The sequence below is a fragment of the Girardinichthys multiradiatus genome, chromosome 23 (assembly GCF_021462225.1).
Source record: "Girardinichthys multiradiatus isolate DD_20200921_A chromosome 23, DD_fGirMul_XY1, whole genome shotgun sequence".
Lineage (NCBI taxonomy): Eukaryota > Metazoa > Chordata > Actinopteri > Cyprinodontiformes > Goodeidae > Girardinichthys > Girardinichthys multiradiatus.
The window spans coordinates 5,726,446-5,744,270 of NC_061815.1; positions in this window are offsets into that span (position 1 = coordinate 5,726,446).

Below are 17,825 nucleotides of genomic sequence, written 5' to 3' on the forward strand. Positions count from 1 at the left end.
CCCTGATGGTTATTAGGGAGGTCCTCTGAGTGTAACTTTTTAGCATTGCAATGATTTCATGACTGAAAATCTGAAAAGAAGTAGTCACTGAATGATGTTTAAAATTGATATAATGTTAAACTGAATAAACAGGAGGGAAATGTTAGATAAATGTACATACATTATTCAGTTTTCATTCTACATTACTCATTTACTATCTAGATGTGCTGTTTATATTACTGATTGAGAATGGTTGTTATCTCCTTATATGCATAGAGGAATATGATGTTGCAACATGAGCACAGGATGTGAGAACAGTCTGTTTTCACATAAAGATAAACTCCCTCAGCAGTTGAAACCTCATGTAACTAGGGCGTTCCTTTTCTAATAAAAGCATGAAGAGCGGAGACTGTCTTCAGAGTGTGTTCGGAGGATTGTAACTGAAACAGTCTCCGGGACACTCTCCTTGCAAGTTAAAACAAACTAACTTCTCTGTGTCTTTCTTTGTGCAGATGTTGTAATGAGTGTTGGGGTTTAAACCTAACAGGTATTTTTCAATACTATTTATAAATAATAATATGAATCCTTGTCAAAACCATAATTTTATGGCGTGCAAGAAAACCTTTAGCGTTCTGAACAATGGAATGTGATGACATCATCACCGCCCACGCAGTCAGAATGCTCGCCGTCAAATTGACGGGCTCGGGAGTTCAGGTAGTGTTAGAATTCTGGGAGTCCTAGTGTTAACCACAGGAATACTGCAGACAGATCCCAATCCATAGAGCAGAAAACCATTAATACATATACAGCGTTAGGAGGAGTAACATTACAGGAGAACACACACACCACACATAATTAAAATACAGGTCCTTCTCAAAATATTAGCATATTGTGATAAAGTTCATTATTTTCCATAATGTCATGATGAAAATTTAACATTCATATATTTTAGATTCATTGCACACTAACTGAAATATTTCAGGTCTTTTATTGTCTTAATACGGATGATTTACATACAGCTCATGAAAACCCAAAATTCCTATCTCACAAAATTAGCATATCATTAAAAGGGTCTCTAAACGAGCTATGGACCTAATCATCTGAATCAACGAGTTAACTCTAAACACCTGCAAAAGATTCCTGAGGCCTTTAAAACTCCCAGCCTGGTTCATCACTCCAAACCCCAATCATGGGTAAGACTGCCGACCTGACTGCTGTCCAGAAGGCCACTATTGACACCCTCAAGCAAGAGGGTAAGACACAGAAAGAAATTTCTGAACGAATAGGCTGTTCCCAGAGTGCTGTATCAAGGCACCTCAGTGGGAAGTCTGTGGGAAGGAAAAAGTGTGGCAGAAAACGCTGCACAACGAGAAGAGGTGACCGGACCCTGAGGAAGATTGTGGAGAAGGGCCGATTCCAGACCTTGGGGGACCTGCGGAAGCAGTGGACTGAGTCTGGAGTAGAAACATCCAGAGCCACCGTGCACAGGCGTGTGCAGGAAATGGGCTACAGGTGCCGCATTCCCCAGGTCAAGCCTCTTTTGAACCAGAAGCAGCGGCAGAAGCGCCTGACCTGGGCTACAGAGAAGCAGCACTGGACTGCTCAGTGGTCCAAAGTACTTTTTTCGGATGAAAGCAAATTCTGCATGTCATTCGGAAATCAAGGTGCCAGAGTCTGGAGGAAGACTGGGGAGAAGGAAATGCCAAAATGCCAGAAGTCCAGTGTCAAGTACCCACAGTCAGTGATGGTCTGGGGTGCCGTGTCAGCTGCTGGTGTTGGTCCACTGTGTTTTATCAAGGGCAGGGTCAATGCAGCTAGCTATCAGAAGATTTCATTTTTCAGCACGACCTGGCACCTGCTCACAGTGCCAAAACCATTGGTAAATGGTTTACTGACCATGGTATCACTGTGCTCAATTGGCCTGCCAACTCTCCTGACCTGAACCCCATAGAGAATCTGTGGGATATTGTGAAGAGAACGTTGAGAGACTCAAGACCCAACACTCTGGATGAGCTAAAGGCCGCTATCGAAGCATCCTGGGCCTCCATAAGACCTCAGCAGTGCCACAGGCTGATTGCCTCCATGCCACGCCGCATTGAAGCAGTCATTTCTGCCAAAGGATTCCCGACCCAGTATTGAGTGCATAACTGTACATGATTATTTGAAGGTTGATGTTTTTTGTATTAAAAACACTTTTCTTTTATTGGTCGGATGAAATATGCTAATTTTGTGAGATAGGAATTTTGGGTTTTCATGAGCTATATGCCAAAATCATCCGTATTAAGACAATAAAAGACCTGAAATATTTCAGTTAGTGTGCAATGAATCTAAAATATATGAATGTTAAATTTTCATCATGACATTATGGAAAATAATGAACTTTATCACAATATGCTAATATTTTGAGAAGGACCTGTACAGCCTGAAGTGTGAGAACAGAGCATGGTCAATAATGTACCTAATGATATTTTCAAGTGAACGGGTAAATGGATGAAATAATATAAATAAAATACAGACCTTATAACTGAAAAGTGAGACATATTGCTTTGTCAACCGACAAGTGTTAGTAGAAAGACCTCAAAAAAGGGGACTTTTTTTTACTCTAAATGTTCTAAAACAGTGGTTGTACAACTTTTTATGACTTGTGCCACCTTAGTAAATACTGTTTTTCAAGTACCTTACCATCAAAACATTTTATAACAGTCCATCTAGAGTCAATAGTTTTTCATTGTATTTTGTTAAAAAATTTCACAGAAAACCTTTGCAACCATTTGCACAAGTTTAATGTAAAACAATATGTTAGGGTTTTTATGACTTTTTATATTGTTTATTACTTGTGTCTGCTCTAAGTGCTTTCTTCCCCCACATGTCATAGACAAAGAGATAAGAGAGAAGGGTGAGTTATGCTATTATCAGCAACATCTAGGGACTGGCACCAATCCTCACTCCTTTCTCTTTAAATCAAGACACATGAACCCTAACCTTTCTGACCCCACACACACACACATATACACCCCCACCCTGAAAGATGTTTGAACTGTGTGTGACCAAGCATGTATAAATAAAGAGAGAGGGGGCTAATACTTTGTAGTCTGTAGTGCACAGCTACCCTTGCAAGTAAAACTGACTCGGTGTCTTTCCTTACCTCTGAGTTGATTAAATAATACCTATCAACTTCCAATGCTTCCATCTATAACTAGTCACTGTACCTTTTACCTTCTCTCAGTTATCACTGTTGTTATGTATACTAAAATGCACAGTGCTGTGGAAAAGTACGTCCTTTAAATTTTTTCTGTTCTTTTTAATTTAAATGTTTCAGATTAAACCAATTTGACTATCGATAATCACATAAATGATGATTTCATCTTGAAAGGTTAAAAGGCTTTCCAAAGCCATCTGGACCTATGTGAAACGGTCATCTTTGCAAAATTGTTTTAATATAGCCACACTGTTGGATCTTCCATAAGAAATGGTGTGTTTGAGGATGTAAAACAGCATCACTTAAAGGGGACCTATTATGCAAAATTCACAGTTTAATTATTTTTAGACTTCCATTTGGGTCTCTAATGCTTCTACAAACAGTCCAAACACAAAAAAACCCCAAACATTCAGCTGTGTTTTGTCTATGAAAGATTTTTTTTTTTTCTAGAAAACGCACAGTTTCAAAAGCTATGTAATTGTGACATCACAGTTACACTGGCACCCAGCAACGTTACCGGAGACAGCTATTGTGTATTTTTTCTCTGCCTTTGACTTTAAAGACATTAAAATTATTATTGAGATGATTACAGAAGCAAATACTGACACTGAGTGCTGCAGAATATATACTGCTCAAATAAATAAAGGGAACACTTAAACAACACAATATAACTCCAAGTAAATCAAACTTCTGTGAAATCAAACTGTCCACTTAGGAAGCAATACTGATTGACAATCAATTTCACATGCTGTTGTGCAAATGGAAAAGACAACAGGGGGAAATCTTTGGCGATTAGCAATACACACTCAATAAAGGAGTGGTTCTGCAGGTGGGGACCGCAGACCACTTTTCAGTACCTATGCAGTACCTGATGTTTTGGTCACTTTTGAATGTTGGTGGTGCTTTCACACTCGTGGTAGCATGAGACGGACTCTACAACCCACACAAGTGGCTCAGGTAGTGCAGCTCATCCAGGATGGCACATCAATGCGAGCTGTGGAAAGAAGGTTTGCTATGTCTGTCAGCATAGTGTCCAGAGCCTGGAGGCGCTACCAGGAGACAGGCCAGTACACCAGGAGACGTGGAGGAGGCCGTAGGAGGACAACAACCCAGCAGCAGGACCGCTACCTCTGCCTTTGTGCAAGGAGGAACAGGAGGAGTACTGTCAGAGCCTCGTTTGTGCATGTGTCTGCACAAACGGTTAGAAACCGACTCCATGAGGATGGTATGAGGGCCCGACGTCCACATCTGGGACATCATGTCTCGCTCCATCCACCAACGTCACGTTGCACCACAGACTGTCCAGGAGTTGGCGGATGCTTTAGTCCAGGTCTGGGAGCAGATCCCTCAGGAGACCATTTGCAGTCTCATCAGGAGCATGCCCAGGCGTTGTAGGGAGGTCATACAGGCACGTGGAGGCCACACACAATAATGAGCCTCATTTTGACTTGTTTTAAGGACATTGCATCAGTTGGATCAGCCTGTAGTGTGTTTTTCCACTTTAATTATGTATGTGACTCCAAATTCAGGCCTCCATTGGTTAATAAATTTGATTTCCATTGATGATTTTTGTGTGATTTTGTTGTCAGCACATTCAACTTTGTAAAGAACAAAGTATTCAATGAGAATATTTCATTCATTCAGATCTAGGATGTGTTATTTGAGTGTTCCCTTTATGTTTTTGAGCAGTGTATAAAGAATGTGTATATCAGAATAAACATCAGATCTCTTTTCAGCACAGTTGATCTGTTATGAATTAGTGGGATCTGCTGTTCTGCTTCTCTTATTGGGTTGCTGGAGTTTAAATTAATTGGATAAAAAGAGCGTGGACAGGGCCCTGCTTAATTTGAAAAACCAGGATTTTAGACAGTGTAAAAAATTTAACTGTCGGGGCTGGAGTTTCTGTTGTATGTTTTTGTCTGTGTTTTCTGACTACTAGTAGGTGCTAGTGCTCAGCAGTGGTGGAGACAGATGTTTTCCATCTCGTTGATTGAGTCCTGGAGTACTTAAGCACGAAGCAGCCAGCATCTCGTCGCTCGAGTATTAGCTTCTGTGGTAGCTACTCAGCCAGCCTCGTATTAATTAAGTTCATGTGTACTTTGCCTTCGACAACGTTTAACTTGTTCTTTGTTCTTCTTAGTGAACTGAACCGGCAACTACCTGGAGGTTACCCAGGCTGGCCCCGGTGGCTTCATTCAAACTCTATCTACGTTTTCAAGGACCTTCCAAGGATTATACCGGCAACTACCTGGAGGTTAACCAGGCTGGCCCCGGTAGCTTCGTTTCGCACTAGCCTCACTCCTAGGATCTCCCCAGGAAGGATCTTCCACACACACCTACCCGACGCCGAACTCTGGAACTTCCCTGGCTGGCTGCTTCCAGACCCGGATCCTCCAGAGACCATTCAACCTAACCTGTCCACCCTCCACCTCTCCGCTGACACTTCGCCTGCACTCCAAGCTCTAACCCAAGTAACTAAGAAATCATCGGACTTACCATTGTCTCCATATTCACTTCTTCTCCCGTCTGAATCCCTATCCTCCTGGCGGATTGCCTACTTCCTCCTAGTAAGAGACATTTCACATTTAAGTTCTGGTTTTGTTTATTGTGCCACTTACCTGTTGTTTTTCCTTACAGTTGTTCCTGCACACCATACCGATCCATTCCCCTCAAATAAACCTTTTTCAAACTTTTACCTGTTTCCCTTGAGCGTGATTCTGCATGTGGGTCAGAGCCATACGTAACACTATGACAGAAACAAGATGGCCAAAAAAAATAGCGTGTCAGAAAATTGAACGCCGTTGGACGTAAACAGACAGTAAAAGGACCAGAAAAACGCAGTTTTTTCTGGCATTCAGCGGGTGCTGCATTAAAGAGCGATTTAATGGAATTTGTGCCCTATTTTACAGCGTCCTGGTGTCCTGACGTTTTAACCAGATGCGTGGAAAAAGTGCCATTTTGTGACACCGTTGGATTGCCATAAAAATTACAAAGGGCAGAACATAATCGGGCATACTGTGAGCAGCGCGGACTCCTCGCGCACTGTCCGGGGCTTCATAGTCGTGTGTACCAATTTCCTATATCTAGGCCATTAAACCAAACTAGGGACGAAGAAGAAGAAAACACCTCTCACTGCGAGGCACAGAGTGGCCGTGATGCTGCACATACTCTTGACCAGCTGTTCGGAGCAGTGTGTCACATACACAGCAGTTCAATGTGAAGAGTTTTTCCCGCCAAGCAGTTTATTGTGTGACATCCTGTACCCATACGCGGTCGTACAAATTTAGCTTTGTGCTGCCATGTCCGGCGGACACCCGCTTTGAGCCCGCACGGAGTATATGCGACTATGTTTTGTCCTTTAAACAGGGGCCTGTGGGCTCGTTGCTGCGGCTCCCTGGGGCTTCTGCACTGTCGCTGCTGGGTGGTTCCCCTGGGACTCTCCACTGCTCTTCTATGGGGGGGTTGCGGTAGTCCCGGCGGTGGTTCTCCTGGGGTTCCTGTGCTTTGGGGGCCTTTAGATGTCTGTGGCTCGGATCTCCTCAGTGTCCGTCCAGGGACCATGGGGCAGGCCTGTGGGTCCTCACACTCGCTATTGCATATTTTTGTGGAGAAACCTTGTATACAAAAGCGCGTCCACACCCATACTCACAGGTGTTAAGCTTCAGGTGTTGACAGATACACAGATGCTCTTTATTGGGCTGCACCTCTCACTAAGTACATTTTACATTCAGAATTACCGTGTACTATTTTGTTACAAAACAGCTACAGGTGTATAAGCAAGCAGGGTGTAATCTTGTATTCTCTTCATCCTTCTCTTGTATTCTCTCCACTCTTTCCTCCTTTTCTCCCCTTTTTCCCCCCATCTCTCTCTTTTTTGAGGTTCTTTTTTCCTTTTTATTTCAGTCTCGTAACAATTTCAGTCGTAACAATTGAAATATTCCCAAAGAAGTTTATCATAAAGTTTCTTTTATAAATATTAAGCAGAGCTTTAAAGCATTAGCTGTGATGCTCTGCTTGTGAAAGTAAATCTGCTGGGCAATTTCTTGGCACTCAGACAACAATTCTGAGCGATACTCTGCCGGACAGGACAAGGTAAAAAAAAAAAAAAAAAAAAAACTGAAGAAAATTTCAGTCCCTATTGTTCATGGCAAATATGCAGAGGACAAAAATTTAAGTACTTGTAGTTTTGTCTTCTAAGTTTCGTTTTCGTTTTCACGTATACAAAGTTCTGGGCATGGCCAGATACAGCTAATTTGCATAAAAGTGACAGTGCTCTATAACATCTAATTCTGAAAGGAGCTCAAGAAAGCGGGAACTGAGGAGGCAAAATCTCATTAACATGACATAACATAACATGTTTTCTATAGCCCATTTTGGGACCACAGAGCCATGGGTTTTCAACACTAAAACTCCGGTACATACTTTCCTGGAACCTTTCAAAATAAAGTGCATTAACCTTCTTCCAGCACAGCCAGGAAATGGGGTAACTGCGGACTTCCTGTGGCGCCAATACCCAAATAAAAGCCCCACCTTTCCACAAGTCTTTCTCTTCCATACGGCCTCCCAGAGTGACCGGTCAGGAGGGAACAAAGCGCGCTGAATGTCTTTTGCTGGCAAAAAGACATCAATTCAACTGGATCCAAGGACCGATCATTTGCAAAAGTTAAGTAGAATGAAATACTGTCTGTGTATCCGGTATTTTCATTCATGAACGGGGAAATTAAGGTGTAAGAGTTGCTTACATTTTCTCTTCGAGGCCCTACAGAAGCAAACGGTGTTCCGAGAGAAGCCGGTGGACAAGCTGTTTCGACAAGCCGAGTCTGGAGGAAAGACGACGGCCGCAACTGTGTTTACGGTAATGAACAGCTGGTCACCTTCTGATCGGGAGAAACTAAGGAAGTTAGCGGGAAGCTAACCTTTGTTCACAGAACAAACGCACCTTCGGATTGGAAGAAACTGAAGAAGTTAGCGGGAAGCTAACTCTTTGTTCACGACGGATATCTTCTTCAAACTTCGCCCTTGGACAACATTCCCTCAACAGGTTCAGAGGTTGGGTTTTGGGCAGATTAACAGATTGGTTTAGGATGAAATGATCTAAACGTTTTCATGTTATGAAGTTTGTTTTGTGGAACTCGGCTATCTTGGTGCTAGCATGCTACCTGTAGCACACAGGCCGGTTTGTGTTCTTTGTATGTTTTGAAGCTAAGATAAACTTTACTTAAAGGGTGGTTTTAACCAGAACATTGCTCATAACGCGCCGTCAGCGCTTATGCATTTTAACCCTGGTATTTTAAAGGTATGTGTTGATTCTGGCGCTAAGCTATCTCTAGCTTAGCACTATAGCTAGCTTCTTTGTTAGCCCAACGGCCAGCCGGTAAGAACACGTGTGCTAGCATTAAGGCTAGTCAACAGAAAGGTTGTTAGTTTTCAAGCTAGTGAATAATAGTCCCTGAACATCATTTGCTAGAGTTGATAACTAAGTAAACACCCTTAAGCCCCATTTCTCCAGAAAGATTTGGCTCTTTTCCAAAATACTCAATAATATTTCTTCAAATATTATTTTAATAAATAAAGGCAGTTAATTAGACACCGTTGAGAATTAGTCATCCAGGAGGTTGGTTTTATTCAGCAGATCATTATTTAAAACATTATTTTATTAAAATAATATTTAATCTGATCTTGCATTGTGAAGGGTTGTCTAAAGGTTGCTGATTATTTTCTAAGATAGTTCCAAAACTAACTTGACTTCACTTCCAGATTCTTTAAGATAATCCTTGGTTCTCAAACATAAACATTGCATGGTAATGTTGCATCACTCTTTTTGGTCATGATTTCTAATCATCTTTAATCAACTTGTTTATATTGTACATAGTCCATTAGTCTTCATTATTCTTTAATTCTGCTTGGTAGATTAGTTGGATTGTTTTAGCATAGTAAAGAGTTTGTTGATTGAAATATGTTTGACTTTGAGTTGACTTATTTTTGTTAATAAATTCTTGTATTTTAAGAAATTGTGTGAATTCATTCCATATGTGTGCAGAGTTTATGCTGTTCAATAATGTCAGAGCTCGTCTCACACCTTTCTATTTTGTCCTAATACCACCGCCTTAATGGGGCTGGTATTCACAGGACAACCCTTAACAGACCGGAATATTATTTGGTAAAATATTAAAATATTAATATTAAAATATTAATATTAAATAATATTCTCAGATTCATATTTACAACACCCCTAGACCAATCCCAAATGTTTAAAAGGAAGTATAATAGGTCACTTTTAAGTCCAGCCTTTGTTTGTATGATTTTCTTTTTCTGAAATGTTTTGTGTGTTTTATGCCATCTGTAACAAGACACACACTGTCCAAACAATTCCACTTTTGTCTCATCTGTCCACAGAATATTTTCTGAGAAGTCTTGAACATTATCAAGACGTTTTTTTGGTAATTATCAGCTGGACTGGCCACTTCTAGGAATGTTTATGTGTTCCATATTCTTTGTTTATTTGTAGATAATGACTCTTGATGTGGTTCTCTGGAGTCTCAAAGCATTGGGGAATGGCTTTGTAATCCTTTCCAAACTGATAGATGTCAATGACTTTGTTTCTCATCTGTTTTTGAATCTCCTTAGATTGGGGCATGATACATTTCTTTTTTAGATATTTTAGCCTGGTGTCAAACATATATGTTAGGGATTTCCTGATTCTCCAGCTCTGACAATAATTCATCCTGGGTGTGAATTAAAAATAAAAACGTGAAAAAAAAATTAAAACATTTGACAGTTAATTCACGATTATAGTGACTTCTACTGTACACACGTGGACAAAATTGTTGGTACCCCTCAGTTTATGAAGGAAAAACCCACAATGGTCACAGAAATAACTTGGATCTGACAAAGTTAATAATGAATAAAAATTCTATGAAAATGAACAAATGAAAGTCATACATGGACATAAATGATGGTACCCTTAACTTAATATTTTGTTGCACAACCTTTTGAGGCAATCACTGTAATCAAACAATTTCTATAACTGTCAATAAGACTTCTTCACCTCTCAGCAGGTATTTTGGCCCACTGCTCATGAGCAAACTGCTCCAGTTGTCTTAGGTTTGAAGCGTGCCTTTTCCAGACAGCATGTTTCTCCTTCCAAAGATGCTCAATAGGATTTAGGTGAGGGCTCATAGAAGGCCACTTCAGAATAGTCCAATGTTTTCCTCTTAGCCATTTTTGTCTCATCTGTCCATCGGACATTCTCCCAGAGGCTTTGTGGCTTGTCAACATGTAGTTTGGCAAATTCCAGTCTGGCTTTTTTATGATTTGTTTTCAACAATGGTGTTCTCCTTGGTCGTCTCCCGTTAAGGCCACTTTGTCGGATGGTGTGATCTAACACTGATGTTCCTTAAGCTTGAAGTTCACCTTTAATTTCTTTAGAGGTTTTTCTGGGCTCTTTTGTTACCGTTCGTATTATCCATCTCTTTGTTTTGTCATCAATTTTCCTCCTGCGGCCACGTCCAGGGAGGTTGGCTACAGTCCCATGGATCATACATTTCTGAATAATATGTGCAACTGTAGTCACAGGAACATGAAGCTGCTTGGAGATGGTCTTATAACCTTTACCTTTAACATGCTTGTCTATAATTTTCTTTCAAATCTCCTGAGACAACTCTTTATTTCACTTCCTCTGGTCCATGTTGAGTGTGGTACACACCATGTCACCAAACAGCACAGTGACTACCTGTAGCCCTATATATAGGCCCACTGACTGATTACAAGAATGTAGACTCCTGTGATGCTAATTAATGGACACATCTTGATTCAACATGTCTCTTTGGTCACTTTATTTTCAAGGGTACTATCATTTTTGTCCAGGCCTGTTTCATGAGTTTATTTTTTTAAATAATTCTGTTGAAGCAATGTCTGACTTTCATTTGTTCATTTTAATAGAAGTTTTATTCATTATTACCTTTGTCAGATTCAAGCTATTTCTGTGTCCGTTGTGGGTTTGTCCTTCATTAACCGAGGGTTACCATCAATTTTGTCCATGTGTGTATCTGTCTATCGATTGATAGTGACATTAAAAGAGGAATGATGTGAGATCCCAATATAACATCCCAACAAAGAACATTCAAAACGTTTGAATACTTTTACAAGCCATACATGTGTTTATTACTCAGCAAAAATGCATTCAGGGTTACTCCTGTCTCATGAGTTTCTGCTGTTTTCTGCAACATGACGGGTTCCTGCAATCAGGTGGTGCACAGGCTGCATATTAACTGAAAGCATTTCTTGCACAACAGTTAATTTATTCATAAAATGTAATGAAGGAGAAAAACAGCTAAATTATTCATTTGTTATTCAGAAAGAAACAACTCTCCTGCGTATATTCTGATTTTAGAAGAAGAATAATGCATTCAGACCTTTTTTAGGTTGGCATTAAAGCTTTGTCCCGGTTGAGTCCATGAATCTCCTCCCTCCACCTTTATCCTGCCCACTCTCCTTCAAATCTAATCACATTTGGTCTAGCCAAGTGTTGCCGTTGAATATGACTTCAAGCAAACTGTGCTAACATTATTAACCTTTAATGTGGTCCTATTATGCATTTAGGAAAATCTGTGTGCCATCCCAATCCCCTCACTTCCTTAAAAAACACAGATAAAAGGTCAATGTTCATCTTCCAAATGGTGGGCAAATTACATTTCTAAACCATGTTTAGAGGCTAAAATTGGAATTTAATTATCAAGAATTTAGCCTTTTCACTTTTTATAAAAAAAGAAACTAATATGGGCATTTGCAAGTATTTAGAGAGATAAGTGCTCTTTTCACTTGTGATCATGAAAGGACTACAGTGGTAACTATGGAGCAGTTTATAATTTACTTATCTGTTGCTTTGTTGACACTATGTTCTTTTATGTTTCTGTTTTCAAGTAGGCTGAGAGGTTTAATGAGAAATTTGCTGGCTAAAAATAAAAACTTTCTTGGAATTTGTCTCATCTGAAGTAGCACTGTTCTGTATGACTGACAGTCATTACATTTAGACCACTGTCTGAAGTTCTTCATCCTAAGAAACCTCCACAGCACTGTAGATATTTCAATGGGCATAATTCACCCTGAGCAGCTGTGTGGTTGCATTCTGCCCAAGGTTCTACACAAAATTATCCATTGTTCATTCCTGGAGTAGAGCTTTCCCCTGCTATTATGCTGTTTACGGTAAGAGTATTCACTTTCAGAAAAACTAGAGTTTTTAGTTGAAGTTGTTGTTTTTTTTAGATGACAATTATACACATAGCTCTGTGCTGGTAGGAAAATATATCATCTTTCTTTTAGGTTGCTTCTGCCCTAAGTTTCATTGGGTGATACTAGCCCCCCAAACTGCACCAAGGCAAAACCTTGAGGTTCTGGTAAGTTCTTATGTTGGAAGCCATTGCAAGTTCTTGAAGTTAGTCTCCCAAACATTACAGCCACATGGTTAGCAAGCCTGATAAACCTGCCTCTCTCCTAAAGAAAGCCAGAGTTCATGCACTGCCTAAATATTCCAACATGGTATCCCACATTATTGGGTTCTCTTGGCATGTCTTCATTCGTTATTGGACACTGATATCCTTTGATGCCTTCCTTCGACGGTCCATCCAAGATTGAGGAACCTCAGGTCAAGCATTATGTTGTGGAGGCTCTACAGAAGGCCCTACATTCTAGTTGCTTAACAGTAGAAATTATACGAACTTGGTGAGAGTGCAAAGTCACGGTTAAAAGTTTACTTTTAGAATCTCAGTGACTAATGTTTTGTTCCATGAGAAGCAGGGTTTGTAAAATAGATAATGTTACTTATCACAACAACCAGAAAGAGGATGAAGAGGTAATACTATAAAAGTAGCAGTAGCAGAGGCTGAGTTAAAAGAGGAGGGATCAGTAAAAGGGCATACAGCTGTTAAAAACCCAGAAGGTTAAAAGCAGCCTATTAGTGCTCACAACTCCAACAGCATTTTGTGGCCAGCTCCATCTGTCTGACATGCTCTACAGGATAGAAACACAGCTGACAATTTGGAGGAGATTAAAAGGCACCAAACTCTTGTTCCAGCAAAGGAAAATAATTCTCCCATCCAGACCCCTCGTCTGCGGTCATTTTAGTTTACTGTGACATTGATTTCAAAACAGAACAAGTGAAGCTGGTGTGATTAGGGCTGTAAAAACTGGATTTCAGATACAGTTATGTAAAAAGATAAGGACACCCTAAGACAGTCTGTGCATTTTTGTTACATATTTTTACATTTTGATGTTGAATATTAACATCAATTTAACATTACACAGAAATTCAATTAATATAACGAAGCTACAAAAACGCTTGAAAAGACCTTGTAATATTTTCTATAAAGTGTTGGGGAAAGCTATGTCTGATGGGAAATATAGGACAGATGCCTCTGGCCATTTTTATACACTAGGTAAGATTATGGGTTGCGATTTAAAATATCAGATAAGACTGAAATGCTTCACCCCACTATTTATTTCCAAAACCCTAAAATGTCATCATGGGACCTATATTTAGCTCTAGTGTTGATGAAAGTGCATACCTTGGCAAAATAAGTTCTCAATAAAGAATGGAATATTCAATGAGGCATCTTAATTATTTCACAACAGCATATTATTTTGGTTTTATGTTAGCTAAAAGGATAAAACCTGAGATTTAATTGGCAGATGCTGCCGTGAGGTTTGGACTGATGAACTTAATTATATGTCATTTTAGTGACATATAATTAAATATAATTAATATAAATCTTCATATTTTCCACCCCAGGGCTTTGTCTGTACCCATTCTAACAGACTTTCAAAGGTAATTACGCTATACACCAATTAATAATTTTACTCCCAGCAGTAACACAATTGAAACTACATTGAAATTAACTAAAGGTGAGGACAGGCTACTAGATTTTCTGTCCAATTTTAACCTCCATTCCCAGTCAGGGGAAGTCTGTGTCAGTCTGTTCTGGGGCGGTCCAGGGTTCTCGCCAGCGCATTTCAGGGTAGGGTACGGTGGCCGTGGGGTGCAAAACACTTTTACAAGTACCGAAACAAATTTACATTTCAGAAAACAAATTTACATTTCAGAAAACACTTTTACATTTCAGAAAACAAATTTACATTTCAGAAAACAATTTAACAAGATATGAAACAAATTTACATTTCAGAAAACAAATTTACATTTCAGAAAACAAATTTACATTTCAGAAAACACTTTTACATTTCAGAAAACACTTTTACATTTCAGAAAACAAATTTACATTTCAGAAAAACTTTTACATTTCAGAAAACAAATTTACATTTCAGAAAACAATTTAACAAGATGTGAAACAAATTTACATTTCAGAAAACAAATTTACATTTCAGAAAACAAATTTACATTTCAGAAAACACTTTTACATTTCAGAAAACAAATTTACATTTCAGAAAACAATTTAACAAGATGTGAAAAAAATTTACATTTCAGAAAACACTTTTACATTTCAGAAAACACATTTACATTTCGGAAAACAAATTTACATTTCAGAAAACACATTTACATTTCAGAAAACACTTACATTTCAGAAAACAAATTTACATTTCAGAAAATCAACCGGAAAGGGAATGTACCAACGCCGAGGCTGACCCGGCAGTCAGCCTCAGGACTGCATCCTTCGAAGGCCGTATTTGTAGGCCAATTACGTTACAGCGCGGTGACGAAGACTGTCCCAATTCATGAATCATTCCGAGCAAATGCTGCCGACAAATGTGTCCTTATTTTGCCCGATTTGAAGGATGGGTTGTGAGTATCCTTCGCGGCCCATCATTTCCCATCATTCATTGCGGGTCAAAACGGATTGGTCAAGCAGGGGAAGCTTGACCAATCCAGGGACCATAGCAACAAAAGCTGTGAGTAAATTGTGGAAAATTACACTTTCTGTGACACAAATTAACTTCTACAATGTTTTTATTGCGGGAATATAACTATGTAGACGTGAAATATCTGCTTGATTTATCTAGACATCGCTTAATTTCAAACGTGCTCCGACGTGTTCGGAGTTTTCCGTTCCCGGCGTAGTAACCGGCTCACCTCGCCAGCCCTACCGGCGGTGAGGTGAGCTAGCCCGGTAGAGATCTGACCGGACTATCGGCACTAAGCTCCCGCTGGCAGTCATCACAGTGAACGTTTAACACAAGTGATTTCTAACAGTTTATGTTATTATTTTAATTGTTACTGAAAATTGATTTAATATTTCAGGTGATATTAAGGTTAACCAGAATAAATGGACAGTTTTATGTAATCCAACTGTATCGCTGGAGAGTGTGATTGAGAATAAATAAGCTTTTCAATATGAATTTTTAATGAAGAAATGTGCTATATGTTTTAAAAGTGTATTTATAATTCAGTTAGCATTATAATTTCTGATTCCAGGTACAATCCAGAGACAATCATGTTCAGGTAAAAAAGATGTTTGATTTAACTAGCCAGTAAACAAAGAGATAGTAACTTTATGGCTAATGTATGTTGACATATTTTATATATATATTATAAACAACAACTTTAAATTTTAAGATAGATGGGAATTATAAAGTATTTGATCCCCTTTGGCTGTTCTTAGATAATTATATAATAATGCAGTGTTTTTGGTGTATTAGTATCTACTTGCTTTGATCACTTAAAATATCCAGAAGCATGCCTTAAAAATAATGTGTTTTTCCATCTCCATTCTTCCCTTTTCTAGACCAGACCCCTTTACTGCAGGATCAACCTGAGTGTCCCAGTCCTGAAACGCTTCTTCAACCAGGAGGACACTAGGCCTGATTTTCGGCTGAGCAGGGAGTCTCTGGCTTAATCTTTTGCACCAGGATAGGCAACATGGATGGGGTGCTACTATTGAGACCTTGGTTTTTCTTTTCTTGGTGGCAAGTGGCACATCCTACAGAGTGGTCTGCAGAGTGTTTGGGATGCCTCGCTCTACTGTCCATCGCATCGTCCACAGAGTTACAGAGGAGATCGTGGCTATTCGTCACCAGGTCATCTACCTTCTAAAGACCCCTGAGGACTTAAGGCAGTGTGGCGTGAGTTTGCAGGGTTGGACGCCACAGAGTTTTTCTTAAAGCTGTGGGTGCAATTGACGGCTGCCATATCCACTTCAGGTGTCCAAGCAGCCTTGATGGTCAGTGCTACAGGAACAGGAAACTCTTCCCTTCCATAATCCTGCTGGCAGTTTCTGAGAGCCATTTTATTGACACGTATGTGGGCTGGCCTGGGTCACTGCATGACTCTACGGTGCTCCGCCACAGCCCACTGTACAGTTTATCCTCCTCCAGGGTATTTTATCCTTGATGATGGAGAGTACCCATGCCTCCAATATCCACTCCCCCTCATTACTCCCTACAAGAGGACAAGACAAGGTGTGGGAGCCCAGCGCTTTAACAGCCATCATTCCAAAAACATAATAATAGAGCGTGTTTTTGGAATGATGAAAACCAGATTCAGGGCCATCTTCCTGCAAGCGCTGGAGGTGCATGACACCTTTGTACCTCACGTAAGTCTTGACCTAGATCCATTTTATATATACATTATACATAATATATACACATATATGCACCTTCTTTTAAATTGTTTTCAGGTCATAACAGCATGCGCCATCCTCCACAACATCTGCCTTGGTGCTGGGGATGTCATGGCCCCAGAGGAGGCTGTAGAAGAGGATGAGGGTGAGGTTTGGACTGAGGCAGCATTGCTCTCTGGCAAGACCAGCTTTCAGCTGAGGTGTCTGCCCTGGAGGAGGTACCACCAGAACATGACTACTGTGTCAGCCAAGTATAATATTATAGATGTGATTAATGTTTGAGGGGTATAACTAATTGTAATATTTTGTGAGCACCATCTTCTAATTCTGCATTTTTCCGATTACCTCTTAGTGATGTGGCAGCCGTCAGTTCAGCCAGCCCTTTAAACCCACTTGATGGACGATGACGTGGACAGCAGAGAGAGGCATCATAAACATCTGCAGACCACCTGTGTGATGCTTCACTCACCATCCAGAAAGACTAACCACAGGTCTCAGTTGCAGCATCCCATCCAAGTCTCTGACCTTGTGAAAGATTAAGCCACACTGCCAGACTTTCTGTTCAGAAAGACATCTGCCTCTTTGTTCTGTTGAAGAGGTTTTTCCAGGAACTGGTCACTCAGGTTGATCCTGCTGTCTCCATTGTAAATATTTGTACATAGTTTTATTTTATACCTTTTGTCTTGTAATCTTGATCTGTTTGAATGTTTTCTTCCCACATTCTGTTTAAAGTGCTGTTTGTATTTTTCATAATAAATTCTGTTTATAACTTTAAATGAAGTTGATGTATTGTTAGATCAAATGGAAATAACTAGTGACAAAAACAATTTTGAAATTTATTAGAGCACCATAAAACTTTAAGAAACAATCTGAAGAAAACACATTTAGTTATTTCTTTTATAGCATCTTATTTTGGTGCCATTCTTTGGAAAACAGTCTGTCCATTCTCTGTGCCCTCATGTCCTCCCTGATCAACTCCATCATCTCTGTCCCTCTTTCTTTTCTGACCCCTTCCTGCTGGCTCACTGTCTTCCTTCTCCATCTGGTTGCCCACCGCTCCGCTTTGCCCTGGAGTGTCCTCA